At 36.8% G+C, this 17,881-nt stretch overlaps 1 protein-coding gene across 2 annotated transcripts in view; it reads right to left on the minus strand.

The window, feature by feature from the left end:
• The window catches only part of LOC129005178 (myosin-IIIb-like), a 101,772-nt gene that overhangs the window by 73,559 nt on the left and 10,332 nt on the right, over positions 1–17,881 (minus strand). Inside the window, exon 2 of one of the 2 annotated variants that reach the window (XM_054434003.1) lies at positions 16,691–16,935. The exons of the other annotated variant lie outside the window; for it this stretch is intronic. The gene's annotated coding sequence lies outside the window, so the exon portion shown is untranslated. The remainder of the gene's footprint in view (positions 1–16,690; positions 16,936–17,881) is intronic. 2 annotated transcript variants of the gene reach the window in all.

Raw genomic sequence — 17,881 nt, forward strand, 5'->3', positions numbered from 1 at the left:
ATGTATTTACAGTTAAGTCTTGCTGCCAAATATTCTGTTTTAAAATAAGAGCCTGCCACAAACCGCCTTAGAACTAAATAGTTATTTGTGCAACTAGTGAGAAAAGTGAGCAATTGACTCACTCGAGAGAAATCCTTACTCACGAGCCGTAGGCGAGTGAGGAATGGTTTCTCGAGTGAGGCAATTGTACTTTGAACTCGAGTTGCACATTATACTTTTCCTACAGTTACCATAAAACAAATAAATTTGTGAAGAAACATAACCTATTTTTACACAGAAGTGTACTTTTAATATAACATTTAATGTGAAGTGACAAATACAACAGTACAACAGCTGACCAGCTGATTTACAGCCAGTGCTGCCAACGTATTTCGCGCGCATACGACGTTGCCTGCATGCTACGCGCTCACTATTTCGTGCCTTCACGTTGCAAATCTGGAGTGAGACAAAGTAATTAGAGTGAGACAATGTTAACATTGTCTCACTGATGAGCGAATTGGCCACTTTGCTTTCTAAAATCAGTGAGAGAACATGTACATTGTTAGGTAACTGTAGGAAAAATCATTTTTTTGTACTCAGAAAAAAATAAACAATAATTTCATTTTGTTTAATACTTTTGAATTGATTGGACCACACTGACAAGTTTTGTAAACTTAGTGAGGTCAAGCCAATGTAATACTACGAAGAAATATATTTGAATTTCTCATTACTCTCTTAGCAGCATCATTGTCAGTTAGAGAGTGTCTTTGAAAAGTCGGTGGGTACTGTACTGGTAGACCCTGACCAATGACCGTATGTCTGGACATTGACTACCATCTCACGAACTCGTTAAGTGCGCTGCGCTTGGGAAATGAAAGTGAATAATAATCAGCCAGAATCGAACCTTTTAATTGGTCACTATAATGCTTGCGTAAGTGTCCATGAATGTTGTCTCACCTATTAATGTGTTCCTAAAAAAATAAGTATGGCTAAACTCTTTCTCTTTTTATTTATTTATTTTTTTTTAGAGTTTGGTGGCCTCTTTTAACCTTGCATTTGCCCGTCCACATAGACTAACTGCCCGTGCGTGGATCGTATATAGCAAAGCAAGGGGTGAGCCGGTACAGTACATAGGTGACCTGTACTAATAAAATGTTTGCGACAGTGAATAGGATGCGAACCCACGACATCGCTGCATTGGGCCCGAAGTCCGTGACGCTACCGACTCACCTACTAACTAGAAACTTATGTAACTAGATTCCGATTTGGGTTAGGGTTTGTATGCGAACCCTGGACATGGTGAAAATCAAACCATTGACTTTATACCAGTAAATGAAACTAAAAACTCATATAGGTAGAAAGGTCTAGTACTATTTAATTTTGAAACACATTGGTATAAGTACAAAGAATACGTTTCTCAATGCATTGAACATTGAACAAAAACTCAAGGAAAATAAAGACAAACAGATATTTAAAAGACACACAATCATAAAACATAGTGAAGAACTAAAGAATCTAGCACATCTGGCATTGGACCGATAAACTACAAAGTTGTCAGATTGTAGAAAGTGGCTTCTACTCAGACTAATCTGTGGAGGAAATGCAGAGAAATAAGCAAAACCGTTAATTTGCTTGACAGAAGTAAATTATAACTCGAGAGCGAGCGAAATTGCAGGAAAATTAGCTCCGGGAGTTGTAGCCATTATGTGCATTAATTGTGCAGTTTATGTGTCGATGTCGAGCAAAAGTAGCTGGAGGGCTCTACAGTAGGCCGCTGCTCTCAGGACAGTAAAGTATTTTATGCTGTCGTTTCATTTCTTAACGATCTTGTTAAATTTGCCGTTAAATGAGTTTATGCAGTGTGATGTTTTTAACGTTCTTGATAAAAAAAATCAAATGTATTATTAGAATTAAATTAATATTTTTTTAAAGAGCAATGGATATGTATTTTCATAGACAAATAGAAATTTTATTTGTCTATGCTAACCACACTGCTGTCGTTCTATATTTAATTCTATTTGTCTATGGTATGATGTTTTCTAGTAAAATTGTGCTATTTTTAGTACCTTAGACGCAATGTTTTTTGTTGCTAACTTATTCGGATTGCTTGGTTTTCCTAACGATTGCAAAACTTAATGAGACATGCAAAACGAGTTATACATTTCTATGGTAATAGTTTTATCACTTATGTGTTCCCACAGTAAGGAAACAGCTAACCTACACCTACAACTACAGTGTATAATGTGTTACTAGATAGCAATACTCTATAACCTTTTGATCAGAGGAGGGAAAAGTTTGTGATTGTGAATGACATTAAGAATGTACGCAATACTTGCAAAAACCCCTTACAATCCATTTTAAAGGAATGTATATAAATCAATGAGTATCAAGAGTACATTGGGAGAAAAACTAAAAATAATTAAATATGAATAAAATGGATACAAATCTTCCGTCCCATAGCTCGACTAGGTAGCCCTGCATCACGTTATGCTAACCACTCAATCCCCAAGGAAAATACTCAATCCCCCAGGAAAGCACTCAATCCCCTAGGAAAACACTCAATCCCCTAGGAAAACACTCAATCCTTTACGAAACTCATTGACTACTGAAAATCTCTTGTTGCGGCATTAAACCTCCAGGGTATGAGTAAAATACACCATTCCATCATTTTATGTGACAATTTGCTCTAAGGCCATTAGCCCAGGACGTATCTCACCATCATATTTGTCACGTCAGCCATCATGTCACGAAGGCTGCAAATCGTGCAAGAAACCGCCTTCGGAATCCGGAGTAATTGGTCCATCACCATCACGTCTATCAGGTAACAGCTCCGTGTGTCTAGCGTTCTTTGGAACATTCCTCGTAGATCTATGTGTGAAAAACGGCAAGTTTTGGTAATTTGCTGGTACGGTTCCAGTGTTTACATGCATAACCGGCTAACAGACATGTCACGTTGACGTTTTGGATACTGCTAGTACACTTCCATGGTTAAAATATTAATCATGATGTTCAGTGCCGTGTGTTACATTAGAGTGAGCTGATATTAACAGTTTCAACAATTTGTTTTCAATATTTTACCACGCATCGTTCTGAGGTTACTTAAAACGTTTTTGTAAAAAATAGTATTGCATTTTGCAATACCCGCATTGTTTTCTGCAGCGTACGGTAAGCTACTGAATTTCACCATAAGATATAGGATCACTGATTTCAGGAAACACTTGAAGGAGTCCTTCAAGGACCAAACAGACTTTGATTAAGACAGGCACGGGACAAAGTTCATAAAATATGAAGGGAAAGTCAGGAAATGGCCTACTAATGTCCGAGTATATACTTCAAAATCTTTTCAGTCAGTTTGATTTCGGCATGCAAAAATGGTTACAAACTCGAGTCTCCTAGCCTCACCTAACATAACCTAACCTATCCCAACCTATCCCAACCTATCCTAACCTAACCTAACCTAACTCAACCTATCCTAACCTAACCTAACCCAACCTATCCTAACCTAACCTAACCTAACGTTAGATGCTGCATACTATTTTAGGAACTGAAGTTTTAGGTGTCAACAAGTTGTCCAGTACCGGTTCGAGGGCGATTAGCAAGAGCAGATAGAATTTGTAAGATTCGTGAAAGGTCTTTGGGGTTGTGAGTTCTCATCATGCAACTGTACAATCACCGTACAATACAATGTACACCAGTTCGGTTGTGATTGTTCAACAATCTCAGCGGACCTGACGCGCGTCGGGGTTTGACAGCGGCGTTGAAGCGCATGCTCGACGTAACGGAACCACGACCAAACCGTGCAACGACCGTGAATGTCGACTGTCGCGCTTTGGAATATATCTGACACTAATAAATATCTATTTTTGTATTTATTATTTTGCTTTACAATTTAATCTAACAATAGGGCAATTGTCTAATGGTGGTTATAAAACAAATCCCGCCGTTCACCACCGATGTTTAGGTATAAAATAACATAGTGATCCGTTGGTTTGGATCCACTTTTAGCTGTTATCGTTAAGAAATATCGCATTATAGGTCTCTTGGGAAAGAGGGACTGTCACTGTATTGTTGGTCTTTCTTCGCGAGTAACTATACGAAACTTTTTAATAGAGAAAATTCAACATGTTATTATATAGTATACAATAATATACGCAAAGTAGCCTACAAGCATCGTATGCACCATATTTCAAAATATTATGTACTATAGTAAATTTTGATGGATGTCTGTTCTTATTGACAGTTAATTAGCGCGTATTGTGATGGTGAAGAGTTATTTAAAGGAATACTTACAATTGCGTTTGAAATCCTTATTTTTGCATCTTACATCGGAATAGAAAATTTTAAGAAGTAAGTTAAATTAATGAAAAATTACTTAAAAAAATATTCATACAACGTGTCTACTAATGGTCCAAAGTGTACAAAGGCTGGCGACTCGTTGTTTTTTACGGAAATTAGAAGCTAGACGCGAGATGAAACACACAAAGAACAATAACACACCCTTCTCTCACCCTCTCACTACCCTTATTCTCTCCGCCCTAGAGCCTCACTCAGATATGGCATGCAGCCTCCCTCGCATTGAGAGCCCTTTGTAAAGGAAGCATTCTCTGAAAACATCCCTCTGGGTTTAATTCCTACCCTTGGTTCAACTGTTCGCAGGTTTTGAAAACATGTCTCGAAGATTTCAACTTTTGCGTTGATTCCGAGTATTTTACTTGGTCACATAAAATGTGAAGTCTATCAATACGGTAACACACAGTGTGTATTGTATTTTAACATGATAATCAGGTCATCTTTATAGAGGTCATATAAGAGAATAAACTAACAAACTCAATCGTTAGACATAAACACAAACATTGCCTTCAGCTTATCCATCCGTATGATAAATCTACTGTACAAGGGGTGTTTTGATCCATCGTAGAGCAAATAGTTATTATTATAATTCTCTATAAAGTATACTCCTTGGAGACTTTCCAACCGACTTTCCTTCCAAAACACATATGTTTTGTTTTCTAAAGTAATTCACCTGAATTAAACGTAATTTCACGCTGGAGGAGATCCCGCGCCCGCGGCAAAAAACGATATGTTGGTTACGAACTACTCATTTTCCGGTCTATTAAATTCCACCGTCGTCGCTCTTTAGTGTCACGACCGAGGGATAGCACTGTGACGTGTCATGCAGTAGACGTGCGTTTTTGTTACGTGTCATGGAGCATCCCTGCGTTGTTATGACGTGTCATGGAGCATCCCTGCGTTGTTGTGACGTGTCATGGAGCATCTCTGCGTTGTTGTGACGTGTCATGGAGCATCTCTGTGTTGTTGTGACATGTCTTGGAGCATCCCTGCGTTGTTGTGTCGTGTCATGCAGACCTTTCGTTGTTGTGAAGTGTCGTGGAGCATCCCTGCGTTGTTGTGTCGTGTCATGCAGACTTTTCGTTGTTGTGACGTGTTGTGGAGCACATCTGCGACTTTGTGACGTGCCATGGAGCAGACCTGCGTTGCTGTGACGTAACCTTTGGTTTGGTACCAGTACAGAATAAGCAACCGCTTATAAAATTTATAAGTTAATTTAATGTAGCAATTTAATTTGATAAAACAGTCTCAAATTTTGTGACATAAAAGAAATTAACTAATCTTCTAAACGCCTTCTCCCCTTATAATCATAGTATATTATAGATCTTACGATGAATTAAGGTGATAGATTGGAAAAATACATCTTTATGGGGGTGTGTCGTAGTCTCAGCAACGATCACTGCTTTGCCTTCGCATCCAAGAGAAGACAGTACATAATTAATTGATCATATTGCATGGATAACTGTTGACTTTTGTTCTCTGCAATTATATCTTTGTTAACTTTGCTTCGTGAATATTTCATTTTATGCTTATCGAGTTAATCTAGAAAACCTCGCTTTGTTCGCTAGCATTGTGAAACTGACTATAAATGAAAATATTAATTATTTTGGTTTTGTGAAACTTATTACCATTTAACAGGGAGGACCCAGACAAAATAGTTGAAAGTCGAAGTCAAACTTTGTAAGTGACTTTTGTCTGAAAATCTGCAAACAATTTAGTTAAGTTTATTTATTCATTATGGTAAAGATACACTGTACAAATACAGTACCTTCATATTCCGAATCCTCGATTCCTGGGACGTTTCCATATCAAATCAGTCATTGACTGGGTTCTGGTACAAAATATCTCCTCTTGAAGACCACCATAGGACACTCTCTAGCAGTCCAATCATTAGCGATATAAGAAAGATGTCCCAATGTGAAGCGAAGAATCTAGTTGTGTTGGTGTAGATTGGAAGTACTAAACCAGCTCAGTTCTTTACACAACTCTCAACTGATTGGTTCTCGAAGGATTCCACACAGATGGTTCGTCAAACCTGGTCATACCAAACGAAACTTCCATGACGCGCCTTTACTAAGTTTCCCGTATTTGTAAACCCAGGTCATGAAGTTTCTAATATACGAGTAATTATAGAAAACAGATACAAAACCCGGATAGGAAATACATCCCTGAAGACAAATGTGCATTATTCATCACTTATTTATGACTTCCATCGGAAAACGTACACTCTTGCTCTGATTAAATACCTCCCTGGCGAGAGAGGAAAATCCGCATTGAAATTTCGCGTTTTTTTTTTACAAATGTTAAAACTGTACTCCACAGCCAAATGCCAAGTACCATCGAGTTAGTTACTTCACGAAGGTGGGAAGTAACAAAGCACCACAATATACCACACGGAGTCGCCACAATCCACAACTGATCACTACGGTACACACACTGTCTATACACTTCACAAAAGAGTCTGATCGACTACAGAGCTGATCTAGTTCATGCGTTCCATCAAATTAGCTTCGATCGCTTTATGAACCTCGGTTTCGGGGAAATTACGATGGATTGCTTTCCAGACGCTGGATCGAGTAATTTGATGGAGTGTGAGGAAGACCGCGGCCATAAGACAATATTCTGTATGGAGGAAAAGTGTTAAGCTGTAATGAGGTTGTAATTATTGAAAAGCGCATGAGTTTCTTTTACCATTGTATTTTCAAAATTGCCTCCACAAACGCTTTTTGGTAGAGATACAAAAATAATGTTTATATCCTAGTCACTCATTTCTCTAACAGATGCTCATTTCTTGTAACGTGCAGTCGCAGTATGATTGTTTGAGACATGGTTTTGTTGTTTCGTGTGTTGTTTTGTATGGAGACATCTAATCACATGCAGAGTTCTCCTCACTTTATGTACTTTACCTCTACAGCTTCAGGGGGCTCCGAAACAGTCCAATATTCACGGACGCTAAAAGCCACAGATAATAAACGTGATTTGAAACCGAGCTTCAGGACAGAGATCACACGCTTCAAACCATTATAAGTTAAGCTACGCCCTATATACATTGTGGTAAAATAACTGGTTAATTAAATCAGAAACTTTTGAACGTTTCACAAAAAAGCAGTAGTAATATTCTATATAAAATCAATAATTCTACCCGGAGTTTTCTCACTGAATAGAAGGGGGATGAATGAAGCCATTCTCACTCCCCAAGCTTTATCCCACAGCAGCTCCCTAACCCAACAATGCGTTTATTGACTGGGTCGGGACTGCATTATTCATTGTTATAAACATTCCCAACGTAGACCCTCCAATTGTAGGAAAGGCCTGCTAAGCCTTGAATATCATTTGCATCTTTAAAATCCTCTACTGAAAACTCGGTATCACCGTAATCCTCATTTAATGTGATTTCCTTAATCAAGTCACCAAAGCGTTCTTTTACTAGATTTGTAGATATATGGTGTAACTCTCTCTTTATTCAGTGGATGTATTTAAAATCATTGACTTTTTGGTTGTATTTATACAATGAATTCTAAATAGACCAGCTGTTCGTTTAACCATAGATTAAACTCAGTTGAAGGAACCACTCATGGTGTTCTAGAGCCAAAACTTTATTGTCTTCTTTATTTTTAGTATTACGAACAATTGATGATGAACTAATGCTATTATTTACAATAAGTTGTCCTTTAAGTCCTTAACTTAAATATACGCCTACATTCAAAACCAGTAATTGAAATCGGGCACTCTGTCGGTAGCGCAATTCGACTATATTTTTATTCGAAAACAGGATACAATTTACTCACGAGAATGTAATTTTTAGTATTGCTAATCGTCAATGATACTGATGATTAAATGGATAATGCTTTTGTATCTATACTGTGGATTAATTTCTAAATCTCTCCCCTAGGAACTACAGAGATTGTCGTGCGGGTGGAGGCCACTCAGATGTTACAATCAGCTGAGAAAGAATGCATTTCCGGTCATCAAGCCTACTTCCGGTCAGGGAATAGGCGGGTGCCGGTCCATCTCACCTGAACATCACATGCAGCAGCCACATTACAAACAATATAGGTCACATGCCACATCACATGACGTAGTTTTGGACTGTGAGTGTTGTTACAGGAAAAAATAAGATGAGAAAACTTTACGGAAATTTTATTTTGTGGTATTTTCAGTATTGTTTGGTGTATTCAGTTTTTGTTGTTTGTTGTTGATGTTCAGAATTGTGGTTACTTCACTGGTAAACATTTAGTGTTATAGAGCAAAGAAGTGTGGGTTGGACCTTCAAAACAGGTTCTTCCAATTCTGGAGAATGAACGAAAATGGGCATGCCAATGGTTCGGTTTTGACAGTTTTGGGTTCGCTCATTCTGTCTGTAATAATATCTAGAACTTGTAGTTCAGTTCACCATAAATCATGGGACTGCCTATCTACTCAGAAGAGAAGAACTTTCTCTGTATTGGAGCACTCCCTATCCTTTAGTCTTGTGATAACCTTAAGTTAAAGCAGAATCAATTACTAGAATATTTGTTGGTTACTTTCAGAGGTAACCTCAAAACTGAAAAGATTACGGCAATGCGTTTTTAATACCCGCAAAAAAAATAATTGGAATCCTGTCAATTATATTCAAAGATTTCTTCATTACGTATCAGTAAGTTATGGTCATCGAATCGTTAAATCGTTAGAAAGAAACCCCCCTTATTTATTTATTATATCTCGACATGGAAGGTTGCCTAGCCAAAGGGTAACTAATATTTGGGAACTTAGCTTTTTAAATTATTTAAATACCAAGAAACATGATCAATTATATGAGAGAATGTTTGTTGAGAGAAATGACTGTAGAGAATGAATGAATGATTGTAGAGAGAATGTTTAGAAAGTGTATACTTAATTTGTAATTAGTTTTAATATGTTCTAAAGTGCCTTATTGACTTATTAATGGGTTAATTTTTACGAGACAAGAAACCTTATACGTCTTGATCGTTTCGAAAAACCGACTGAGTGTTGTATCTTGTTATATCAAGAGTAAATTAAACTATTACACCGCGATCTTCGTGTACCGTAGGTAATTAAATAATAATTACTGCAATCCCAGGGCATGCTGACCTCTTCTGTACGACGACCTCCTTGCAGCTTGTAGCCCCAATAAAACATGTCCAGAAATCAATTAACGGGGCTTGACGTGTCTGACGAAGCCGATTATGAATCGGAAATCACTTAGCTGCGTCCCGTTAGAGCGAAGATGTGCCTCGCGGACTACAACTTGTAGAGTGTGTAATTATGTCATATTAGCAGATAGCAGATAGCTGTGGGAGGACTGGCGGAGACACTTACCTGCACTCTACTGTGGTTGGTAAACGGTAAACCCGTGTGTAGGTTAAGTTATATTGGGTGCCCTCCAGTTAGTATAAGGGGGTAGTAAGGGGTAACCTTCCCTAGTGGTTCAAGAGGGATGATCTTCACTAAAAGGGGTATCTTCAGGGGGATAATCCTCCTAGTGTAATCTTTACTAGTAGTAAGGTTTACCAGAATTACGAAAGGTTGCCAATGTATAATGTATAGCAGAGTGGCAATTGTGCTGACCTGACAAGCAACAAGTCGTCGTTTCAGTCCTGTAAACTTTTTGATCGTTCGAAAGTTGAGATCAGCTGCTTTTGACCACTGAGCTTTTAATATAAAAACAAGAGGACCCGTGCGCAAAGGGTTTCAGAGGCAAAATTAATACAGTGCAATACCCATTTACCTTTCAAGATTATCGGTATACTTTTATTTGTTTAGAACAGTCATTAGGTTAAAAGCACTACTAATTTGCAGTAATTATTTTGATTTTAGATCTACACTTTAAAAAGTGATTCACCTACTTCATTCTGCTCACAGTTGTCAAAAGTGTAGCCTATTTAATAGCAGAATTCATCATTAGGGCCTAAAGTGACTCTTTTTGACCCGAGGTCAAGTTTTACCTAAAATGAGTGAGGGTTAAAATGTCACTTTTTGCCCGAGTGATGAACTATATTTTTCGTCACAATGCATCAATTAATTAACAAACAAAGCTAGAAAACTAAACAATTGTAGGCCCTATGTAAAGATGACCTCACAAAACGACTTCCAGCTTGCTTTCAGTTCTGCTATGCAAATAAGCAGCAGTTTAGTAAATGATTCAATCATTTCGTCTATTACGATTGTGTTACAGTACATTATGTACCATCGATATGTTGAGCAATCGACAACAACAGGCTCAAACCTTACCTAATAACTCAATCAATAAATAATTTTGATCTATACGATTGCCACAATCGAAATTTACAGATGTTTACAATAGCTGATTTTTACTCCCTAGAGAGTAAAAATGCCACTTTAGACCCGCAACGCATGCATTAAAAACTGCTGTTTTTTGCTGCAGTATGACGAAAAATACATTTTCCATCAACTGTCTCATGTTTACAATCTGACTGTGGTCAAACATTCAACTGAAGAATCAGCTGTTAACTGAAAAACAACAAAAGCAGAGATATTAAACAGGTTGATTTATTTCCAAGATTACTTTGAGCGGAATTTCATCAAGAGATAGCTAAGATTATATCTTCCGATTAATCGGTTTTGACACAGTAATACGCTGATGACAAATTATAACCGGTTAGTAGCACACGTCTCTACTTACTTATTCATTTGTCTGCTCTGTGCCTAGGCCGAGCCGAACCCAGCCGTAACCCTCCTAGGCTAACTGAGGGAATTAATTCACCATTCCCGATTTATTACAGGGTTTACTGGTGTAATCAATGGGTAACTTTGAGACGGAACTCTGATTGTGATCTTCCGACCTCCTTCAGCACTTGACGATGTTTAACATTTAACTTTTTCTTCTAATTCAGGGCATCTCTGTGACTAAAGTCGATGTATTGGAATACAAGTAGTGATCATGAACGCTAACAAGTTTAGTAATTTAATTTCCATAATTGTAATTTAATTAATACATTAGTTTTTTTTTTTTTTTTTAAGGTTGGTGGAAATATTAAAAACCACCTGAATCAATGAAGAGGCGAACTCATCTTCAATCTGTAAACCTAACCTATGAACTACACATTTTTCACCAAACTATGATGTTTTTGGCTGTATTATATACGTTAATTGGTGGCTGAAAGTTACGTTTTGCTGGCCATGCCAGCTGTCGCCAATTTGGGGACCGAGCAGGTTTTTACAGGCCGGGGCCGCAAAATCAGCTGTCCGCTTTCTTACTTAAAACATGAATGCGTTTTAAATACACAATCGAAATCCATAGCATTGCAATATAGAATTGTGTTATTGTCACCGTTGCCTAGCAACTATTTATTTATATTTTTGCTGATTCCTCAAATTATTTCTTCACATAACCTTAAAGTTGTAGTTTTGTTGACGATCAGTGTGCATTATTATAGTGGTGAATAGTGGTAATAGGGTATAGTGTGGTGAAAAATAGCGTTCGCACCACGGACCGAAATGGTTTTATAGCTCTCGATCGATTTAAGTTCTCGACTTCGTCTCGAACTTAAAAACTATCTCGAGCCGGCAAAACCTCATTTTCGGCCCTAGGTACGAAATATACTATTTAATAGCTTATGATATTTTGCACCTATTGTCCGTTCAAAAAAATTAGGCGGCTTACGGGAAATGTTTCCTGGATTTCATCGCCACTTTCTTTAGCTGTATTATATCAGCTGATCAGCCGCCAGCTGTTTCAAAGTTAGGGTGAGGTTGAAGGGATAAAATTACCGCCCAAATTTTGTAAACAAGAGTACTGTATAGTGTAGGATACATACTAGAGAAGTAACAAAGGATCTGATCTAGTGAGATTTCAAAATTGAAAACATAACGTCAAGAGTATTAGAGTATACTGTAACCCAATCCCAATTATTGTTACTGTAATTGATGTTCATATATCATGTTCAGGTACAGTTGAAATAACAAGTCAATCAGTTAGTCCTTGAAACAGTTTGTTACACACAATACTATGTACATCGCATGAATCGCTTTTAAATTTAAAAATTGAAAAACTCTGCTAATTATTTTTGACGTTTTATCGAGTTGTATTCCAATGACGACGTTTCGTAGACGTTTTTAGTTTTCCTTTCAGGACGGAAAACCAATAGTGAAACACAACACGTACCTACTCGCTAACTTGTATTGTTTAGTAGGCTACATTTTCCCAGCTATAGTAACAACATTTTTAAGACCGAATAACTGCCTTATTCTCAACCTTTATCCATCCCAATGAGACATAAAGATCAACCTAAGCCACCGTTCCTTGAACAGAAGCTACACTGGACGTGTGAAATCTTCTCACAAGCCCTGACCAGACAACTGTGTCATAAACCTACTCCATAAAAGGCGTGAGGTTGTAGACTTGTCTGGTATATAGCACTACAACACTACAGCACTGAGCAGACCACTGACTGTTAAACTGTTAACTACTTGTTAGTGCTTTTGTAAACAGTTATTACCTTGTATTGTGTATTCGTTTAGCGTGCACTTATTGTTAGATTCTCCCTTTGCATTAACGTAAAGTTTGTTACGTTTATTTCGAGGAAGATTTATATCAATGGATTAATTATTGAAGTAATTGAAAGGTAAATTTATTTTATGTGAGCCAAAGCCCAACTAACTGCAAACACAAGTGTAAATTTAGGTCTCTCCCTGGTAATAACAATTACTTAATCATTTACGTATTAGATACAGTGACATAAAATGTTTGGTTTGTATATTTCTTTCATTGATCAAGATAGATTTAGAGTGAGTCTGATTTTTTTCACCGATTGCTTGCAATGATCATTATTGAAATGGGTTGGATTTAATACTTCACTTCATAAATTTATGTTCGTTAAATTTTCCAGTTTGGCTAACTTCGTGCCTCGTGGCGAATTTTTGCAAATCCCTTTACACCGTGCAAGCAATATTAAATTTTAAATTTAGAGTTATCAAATGATTGCAGCCCGGAACCGTTATCATCGCCTCTAATTTCGCAACCAAACAACCAGATAATTTAACCAATCAGCTTCGGCCATGTTCTCACGGTACTCTAGACCCAATATTGTAATGAGATCTTGTCGCAACGTTAATGTGGGAAGGCATCAGCCTTGGGATTGTACACAATAATGTACACTTTGTGTACAGTGTACGTGTACGCGGGGGACGTACATGTGTCGACATTCTTGTGAAACACGCTGTAACTGATAATTAATGATGCGATGGATCCTTAGTCCTTGGACTGTTTCTCATGCGCTTACAATATCCGATAAGGTCTGTGTATGGATTAAAATCCAGTTAGGTTTTTAGTACGATTACAAACAAATTATCTAATTATAAATTTCTTGTACGTGTTCACATGACACTAGTGTTTTCTTTGATATAAGGGTTTTTTAATGAAAATTGTTTGTCAGTTTAGGCTCCCTACCCCTACTCCAAGGATAACACAAAAAAGGAACAATGGTTATCGAAATATATAAGATAAAATATAATTTATTGGGATTGAAAATAGTATGGCAAAAAACACAATGATGTTTTTATCTTAAGTTTCAGGGACAAAATAAGACCGAAACCACAACAGTAAAAGTATTCACTACTGTATCAACCAAAGATTTCAATACTTATTTTGTACGTGTCGAACGTAAAAAGCAAATTATTGCGCCAAGAGACAAAAAACGTGCAACAGATCAATCTGAATGGTAAAAGCACAGCCAATATAATACTCAAATGGTTTCTGTTGTCTGTGGTAAAAGCTTGATTTGTTTAAGGTTTTACAGTAAATATTAGTGGCACTTTTGAGAGAAATGTTAAGGAGTCACCAAACAACTTCAAAGAAAAACATAATCCTCAACACGTCTTAGATTTATTAGAACTTCATTTATTTAGCTACGTTTGGTCCGTACAGTACTACTATGGCGGAAAACTTCGCCAATCATCAACCACACTATTATACAGAAAGGACCAAAATCGAATGACTAAACTGCATAGCGTACAAAGGAACGATTGGAAGACTAAATCTACAACAGTCGATGAAAAAAGGGAAGGAATAGAGAAACACTTCAACAGAACTGCGGCCTTTCAGAAAGAACAAAACCGAATTGTTGCAACTATCGTAGAAAGTCATAAATGGATATAACCCTGCAACAGTCACAAAAGAGTAAAACCCCATTCAATAATCTCTGACCACACGAAGAATCGTACAGAAAGAACACGGCCGAATGGTCAAACTGCATCCTTGTAAAAGTGCAAATGGATGACTTAACCAACAATTTGCTGGTATCCCGTGGTGTCCGAGGTATCGGCTGTGGTGTCTGGTCACTGAAGGTGTAATGTACTTGTCACCATCAACGACAATCACACGATCCTCCGATTTCTCCCACTTTCCTGTCAATAGAGCGTCGCGCTCTCACCTCGGTCGACAAACACGCTGGAAGCTCCATCAGGATTCGCCGGTTTCATCAATTTTCAGTTTGAAAACTCCGGGAGAATGTGGGTAATGTATTTGTGATGGGAAAATACGCTAGCGACTTTTTCACTATATTTTGTTATTAGATGGACGAATAGCCTGTTTGTTGGATTTCGTTTACCAAACTTTAGAATAAAGGTTGTACGAATTCTTTTACTGTAGATAGGGTACTGCAAATCTAGGATATTCGTTTTACTTTAAGTTCTAGAGGTGGTGTGTTTTTATTTCCAATTAGTCAATCACACAATCGCATCCGAGATTATACAAATGAATATGATCACTTAATAGCCTATTAATATTTCAAAAAATGCATTCTATTTTTCAAAATGTTAACATAATTTCGTGAAAAATGCTGAATTGCTAAAAGAGCAACACAATTGAAACTCTAACAATATTCTCTTATTTGCTTGGGATATCCAATACTCATCATAGGGACTATTCATATCGGTACTCCACCTACATAATTGATAAGTGGCACTTCCAAGTTTCATTCAAGCTCCATTCAACTCGCTTACACTTTCCTAACACTATATTTCATCCTATATCTCGGCAATCCTGATTTAATTGTTTCAGAACCATACTTTGGACTTCTAAAATATTTATTTGTAAAAATCTTAAGGGAAAATTTGTAACATACGGCACACAAAAAAAGTTTCGTTTCAGCTCTTACTCATACGTTTTCCTGGTAAATTCAATTTACTAAGAGGTCAACAGGGCACCTCCTTCCTCCATACTAAAACACGGTGAGATTGAACATTCCTCGACTAATTGAGTTGTAATGAACACCCGAGGATGTTCAGTGTTCAGGAGGCTACGAGGCTCCCACATTAGGCGGGAGGTCATGTGTGTGATGACTACAGAGGAAAACGCTGTTGGAAATACAAACTTGGTGGAAGACTTTCAAAATTTGCACAAAATATACAGAGTAAATTATAAGTACTAAAAATGTTCAAGATTTATAGTGTTTTTAAAGCTCAAACTTTGTGGGAATCTATCTAAATTCCAATTTTTAACGTTTAGTAAGTCTACAAAATGTTTAAGGTAGTATTTTGGTTCAGAGGAGCTAAATAACTGTACTCAAAACTTCAATGACTTTTGACTTATTTTTTATGGCATTAGAACATTGTAAAAATAATTTGTAAGTCTATAAAAAATGTTCTGGACAGTGTTTTGCATTTGGGATGTAACCAACAAAATGGACACAAGTTTATTGAAGTTGAAATTATCCACCTTGTGGAAAACTTTTGAAATTTTTATGTAAAAACAGTAAGTAGCTCTACAAATGTTTATAATGACGTTTTGAGTTTGGGAAGCTCAACTAACAAACTAGGCTTTAACTTAATGCTTAATCCATGGCTGTAGCCTATACTGTATTAGGTTTTTGTCCTAGGTACTAGGCTATGTAGGCCTATTATATTTTCAACTCAAACGACCTTCTACCTTTGGAATTTCGGTAAGATATCAATCGATTAATCGTTTAAAAACACTGCAAGTAGGCTACTAATTAAGCTGCATAAGTATGCGTCAGTCAATAATTTATTTGTTTGTTCGTCATCAAATTCACCAACATGGCCTGGCTGCGCGCGGTGCTACTCATGATCGATCGTCAATCGATAATTTAGTTGTCGAATTTTATCAACAAGTCAACTGGGTCTGGTACTTGCAAGGTGTCCTATAATGATAGGAGTTTAACAACATGCTATACATATTTTTTATGTACAATAATATTAGTACATTTCTTACGTAAACCAGGACGTTGATTCTTACAAACTGCAATAATAACTTGCCGATAACTTGGACCTATATAAGTAAACTACCTTATACTATCTTTAAAAAATATATTCTGCAGTAACTTCCCTACAGTAGGCCTACTATCATACAATCTCCATGCAATAACATTATTGAGTAACTTACCGAAGCAGTAATTCGTGATTACACCATGCTGACGTCACAATTAGGGATCACTATCACTGATAAGACTGATAACAGGTCATCCACTGATAAGCGCGGGGGAATGTTTACAAGTCACTTATCACTTATCCGTATGTGAGTCACGATGATAACACAGCTTGTCACAGAAGAGTCAGGACCACCGTGAATTATTATGTGACCTATAGTTAGATGAATGATCTATCCGAGGTACGCCAGTTAGGCTAGTCCTATAACACGATAGTAATCACTTAAATGATTTTATTTAAATTTGTCTTCTAAAATAAATTTTACAAGGTATCATAGATTATTTTGTGAATATAATGATAAGCAACTCACGCAATATCATCTACTGGCAATCGTGAATAAAGTGGGACTAATCCTATCTTATAACTACTCTTACGAGCAATCTTTGCGTGTATGGATGTACGTTTGTATGTATACTTGCTTGCTCAAAGATCTCAAAAACGGCTTCGACAATAATAATGTTGAAAATAATTTATTTATGGCCTAAAAACGTGATTGACGACCGCCACTCGCTCCGGAAAACTCGTATTTCACTACACAACACATTTGCTCATTTGAATCTTGGAAAAGGTAAACAAAATAGAATATACCTGTAACATGTGTTTATAATAAGGCATCCACAGTATACTAGAAAATTACAATATACAGTACAAGGGGGGAAAATCAGTTGCTATTATTGAGCAAAGATTACACTAAAGATTACTCGATAGAGGTGAAAATACTTCTGATCAAATACTGATTATTTTACTTGTCCCTCTCCTACGAAAACTTAATCCCCGAATTATTGAGACAATCGTGAACAAATTAAGTATGAGTAGTTTAGTGAAATAAATATTTAATAATATTATATTTATTTTATGTAAACCAGAATTTAAACAAAATATTTCAATCAGCTACATATTTTAATTAACCAAACAAACTGTCAAATCAATGTTTAAGCAAGACAACTAAAAAAGTAAAGTACTAAAGTGCCATATTAAAGTGCTATTATAATTAGTGCTCTTTTATGGACTGTAAAATAAATGTGTTGAGGATTGCCAGGTATAATGTCCATCATAATTAATTGAAATTCCACTGGAACTCAAATAATAAAAGCCAAAATTAGTTGTAAATGAAACGCGAGTTTCCTTTGCTTTTACAATCGAAATA

The sequence above is a fragment of the Macrosteles quadrilineatus genome, unplaced genomic scaffold, assembly GCF_028750875.1.
Source record: "Macrosteles quadrilineatus isolate MER2022 unplaced genomic scaffold, UCM_ALF_1.0 Scaffold_17__1_contigs__length_3442018, whole genome shotgun sequence".
In the NCBI taxonomy this organism is placed as follows: domain Eukaryota; kingdom Metazoa; phylum Arthropoda; class Insecta; order Hemiptera; family Cicadellidae; genus Macrosteles; species Macrosteles quadrilineatus.